Source organism: Bison bison, unplaced genomic scaffold, assembly GCF_000754665.1.
Source record: "Bison bison bison isolate TAMUID 2011002044 unplaced genomic scaffold, Bison_UMD1.0 scf7180017864490, whole genome shotgun sequence".
NCBI lineage: Eukaryota > Metazoa > Chordata > Mammalia > Artiodactyla > Bovidae > Bison > Bison bison.
The window spans coordinates 3,026,992-3,032,215 of NW_011495049.1; positions in this window are offsets into that span (position 1 = coordinate 3,026,992).

The following is a 5,224-nucleotide window of genomic DNA, read 5'->3' on the forward strand; positions in this document are numbered from 1 at the left end:
GGTGATGAACAGGGAGGCCTGGTGTGCTGTGGTTCATGGGGTCACAAAGAGTCAGACATGACTGAGCGACTGAACTGATACTGATTGGTTAATGTTGAAATAATAACATTGTGATATATTGGGTTAAATAATATATATTTTTAAAATCATTTTACCCCCTTATCAGACTTTTTTTTTTAACACGGCTTCTAGAAAATGTTAAATTGCATATATAGCTCACATTTTAAACTTTTTAGAGGGGAGCTGATAGAGAATATGGAACTCCCAGATCTTCTTGGAAGGATAGCTGAGGAGCAGATAGGAGAAGAGGAGAAAGGCAAGGAGTCAGTGGAATAGTAAGATACCTTTTGGTGATACCTTCTATTGCCCTAATTCTATCCAGACTACCAATTCCAAAACCTTTCTTGTAAACTTTGCTTGTGAAAAGGCCCAGTGTTGCATGCAGGACAATGGAAGGTAACTATTTACTGTCACTTAAAGACATAGGGACCTATGGTTGAAGGGTATGGGAGAATATAACTTTATGCCTGCTCATACCTTAACTGAACTAGGTTGAAAATCTGTAGACATCATCACACTGTGAAATCAGTTTAGTTAGCTTTCCCAAAGATGAGGGAGACATTCTGTAGCCCATGGGTTAAAAATGCATTATTAAGAAATATAAAGAGCACTCTAAGTACCAGGTTAATCAGTTCATTCAGTAATATTTAGTATACCCTTACCAAATATTTTGTACAATGGTAAAAACAGAAATGAACCCTACATCAGTGTCATCACACCTGAATGAATATCTACAGTAAATAAATGAGCAGAAATTGATAATGAAATAGAGGAAATCTGACTCACATATATTACTGTAATATAAGGTGAAAGTATCAATAACCTCAGATATGCAGATGACACCACCCTTATGTCAGAAAGCGAAGAAGAACTAAAGAGTCTCTTGATGAAAGTGAAAGAGGAGAATGAAAATTTGGCTTAAAACTCAACATTCAGAAAACTAAGATCATGGCATCTGGTCCCATCACTTCTTGACAAATAAATGGGGAAACAGTGGAAACAGTGACAGACTGTATTTTGGAGGGCTCCAAAATCACCGCAGATGATGACTGCAGCCATGATATGAAGAACTGATTCATTTGAAAAGACCCTGATGCTGGGAAAGATTGAAGGCAGGAGAAGGTGGGGACGACAGAGGATGAGATGGTTGGATGGCATCACCATGGACATGAGTTTGAGTAAACTCCAGGAGTTAGCAATGGACAGGGAGGCCTGGTGTGCTGCAGTCTATGGGGTTGCAAAGAGTCAGACATGACTGAGTGATTGAATTGAACTGAAGGTGAAAATAGTCAGTATTATGAGGGCTTAGTGGAGAAAGAAAAATTTTCATCTGGGGATATGCTTCAGCTTCACAAAGAAGATGGCATTAAAACTGATTGTTAAGAAAAGGTTTAGACATAGTTATGTATAAAGTTTTGAAGAGTGTATTCTGTCTATAATTTTAAAAGTTAACATTGAAGAAAAACTTAATAGGAATGGATAGTTCAAGATGATCAGAGTAAAGAGATTTTACATTAGTGTACAATATGGAAAAATAAATTTGGAACATATTTTGAAAATCCTAAACTAAAAAGGCCTTGAGATTCAATGAGGGAGATCGTATCATATAGCAGCAGTGTTAAGATAACAATAATAGTAACAGTAATAATAATGATTTATTTACATGGAAAAATAAGTAAACAATGTGAATGTGCTCTGTGATTGGTAGACTAACTTAATAGAAGTGACATTAATGGCAAAATAGCAACAAAAAATACAATTTAATCTACTAATGCCTCATTTAGTTTTAGGTAATTTGAAAAGGATTACATTTAGAATGTGGTCTTCACTAGTGATTTCTCAGATTTCTTTATCTGCCTTAATTGGTCTAACCCATGCAGAATCACTCCTGCACTTTTGTATTCAGTTAAAATATTATATCACAATGCCTGAGATCTGGCTTCTTATGCAGCCTTCAGGGAGCTACGTGAAACAACCTGGAAATGGAAAGACCAGTGAGAGACAGGAGACTGAAGGGACCCAGACAGATAAAATTTCCTGCTTTTCTTCACTCTGTCTATAGTTTCTAGGTTCTTCCTGCCATGAATCTTCCACTGAATACCCATAGGACAAGCAAACACATATGCCATGTGATTTTTAGTTCTCTTTGCAGGTAATTGGGAAGCAGATATAACGGTAACACAATTCATGCTTCTCCTTGCCATTCAGTAATGGAAAACGTATTACTCAAGGTCAAACAGATAGTAGGTGCTTGAACAAAGGCTCAGAGAATTTGGATAAGTTGCTTACAGTCTTAGAAGTGGAAGAAGAAATAAAGGTTCAGAGAGATGAATTAGCTAGTTTGATCCAAAGACAAGTTAATGGGAGTAGAAAAGAATTTCACAGTCCAACATGATTAACTCTATAAATTGGGTTATTAACTACTTTGTCTCACTTACTCTCCCAGAGCAAAGAAGAAAGATGAGGAAATCTTACAAAAACTTAAAATGATTAAGATGCATACATAGAAGAAAAGATAACTTCAAAGGATAAAGAAACTTTAAAGTATGTGAAGTGTTTTCTTATGAAAAAGAGATGTTACACTTTGTTTATTTGACTCCAATAGCAAAAGAGAGAATTAGTGTTGCTGCTGCTGCTGCTAAGTCGCTTCAGTTGTGTCCTTTTGTGTCGGACTCTGTGCGACCCTGTAGACGGCAGCCCACCAGGCTCCCCCATCCCTGGGATTCTCCAGGCAAGAACACTGGAGCGGGGTTTAGCTCTTTATAAGAACAAAACTGTCTGAAAATTGAAACTACTTTAAAATGCCAAAGGCTTGTGATATTTCCCATCACTGATAGGAAGATAGGAAGGGGGAGGAACCAAACTGGGTCTGAAAAATTTTAGAAAGTCGTGCTGTGGAAAGTGTTAGACTAAATTATCTTTATAGCAATTCTTTCTAAAGCAGGGATTACATGGTTTTGAAATCTTTTAGTTTGATTAATACTTGAATGCACTGAAGTTTTAAAAGCAAGTCATTATAGTTAACTATGAATAGATACTATGCCCATTTGCCCCCAGATTTCAACTAGGCAAAGATTTCCTTTTAATCATGCAAATGAATACTGGAAAATAGGCATCTCATTCACAGTGTCATGAGTTTTGAACCTTAAACTAATACAGTGCCCACATCATTGTATGACTATTTTAGAAAGCATTAATTCTTCATTTCAAAGAATAATTGTATAAAGGTCAAGGTAGGATTTTCATGCTTGATAAAGAATGTGTTGGTGTCAACTTTAACCCAATAATTGCTCTCTGTTATAGAGAGTTATTATACATAAAACATTAGTGACAAGTGGAACGTATATCCACTTTGAGTATGTGTTAAAAATACCCAGGGAGCAAAAGTGGCTTTGAGATCTAGGTTATATGAAAATATCTCATTATTTCAAAAATGATCTTTTAAACTAGATTTTCAATCTATTTTATTATGAAACTTATGATAATTAGGAATTCATGATTATAGTTAATATCAACAAATCTTTTATATACCCACTGGATAAATTAAAGTCTGTTCAGTGATAATTATTTCACATCATGTAAAAGTATTAAATTTTGTAAAGTTAGCTATTCTTAGAGAAGCAGAATTCTTACAAAGAGATGTTTCAAGAAGTTTATCCAGTAGGAGAAAAGTAGTCTGAGTTGGAAATAGCTTCTGATTACAAATAGAAAAATGGATTTGGTTTAGGGTTAGGTAACCCTAACCCTAACCCTAACCCTAATCCTAACCCTAACCCTAATTTTTTAGTGAACATTTATCATAAGCTTTGAGCAGAGAACAAATGAATTTATATAAATGGTGGATTTTCCTTCATCTATTAGGCTATCTTGGGAGAAGGCAATGGCACCCCACTCCAGTACTCTTGCCTGGAAAATCCCATGGATGGAGAGCCTGGTGGGCTGCAGTCCATGGGGTCATGAAGAGTCGGACATGACTGAGCGACTTCACTTTCACTTTTCACTTTCACACATTGGAGAAGGAAACGGCAACCCACTCCAGTGCTCTTGCCTGGAGAATCCCAGGGACAGGGGAGCCTGGTGGGCTGCCGTCTATGGGGTCGCACAGAGTCAGACACGACTGAAGTGACTTAGCAGCAGCATTAGGTTATCTTAGGAAGCATGGCCTTCCAAACTCAGAAAGAAGACTGTCTTAAAACTGCTTGCTGCAGATAATTTAAACTTTCAGTGTAATCATCTTTCTTTGATAACTCTGGAGGAGCAATAAAGACAACAATTGTTATTCAGTTGGTAAGTTGCGTCTAACTCTTTGCGACCCCATAGACTGCAGCACACCAGTTTCCCTTGTCCTTCACTATCTCCCGAAGTTTGTTCAGACTTATGTCCATTGAGTCAGTGGAAAGAAAATAGTAGCCTCATCTAAAAGTTGCAGTTGTCCCCTGCTTTTTAATACAAATGGCTCATGTATATAATAAAAGGGTCAGAGGTTTTTTTTTTTTTTTCCCCCTCCCTCCCTCCAAAGGGATTACACTAAATGAATTTTTTAATGTTCCTTCTAAACTACTCCCCTCCAAGCATCTATGATTGATTAGTACTTGCTTGAGCTGAAATGTTTTTTCTCAAATATTCACTTTCAGTTAATAGGGCATCATGTTCTACCACCTTCTGTCCTTTTCCCATGGATGTGATTCCCAAAGTGAAATCCTGATCTTAGGGTTTCCTCCTTGAGTTTCTCAAAGTGTATTGTTGCAGTAGTTGTTTTACTTGTACCTATCATAGCAACATAATTTCAGTGAGTAGATCTTATTTTGGAATATGGCAGACTTGCTGTGTAAGCCAGGTTATAACTGTGAGTTACTGAAGGAAGTTTCTGAGTAGTTTTCACTTTCTCTTGGAAATTTCTCTGTTCAGAGATGGCATCCCCATGAAATGTAATAGAGAAATCATAGGCTGATGGACTAGACTCTAAACTGAGTTATATTTTGTACAGTCAAATTTTGTAAAATATATAGACCTTCAAGTAATAAATGTTTCTATAGTATAATGCAGTGAATTAGTAAATTCAGCAGGATACAGATCACAGAGAAATTCTTTCATCCTGATTTTTTTTCCCTAGAAATCAATAATTAAGACATGACCCTTCTCACAGTGACATCACAGTCTATTT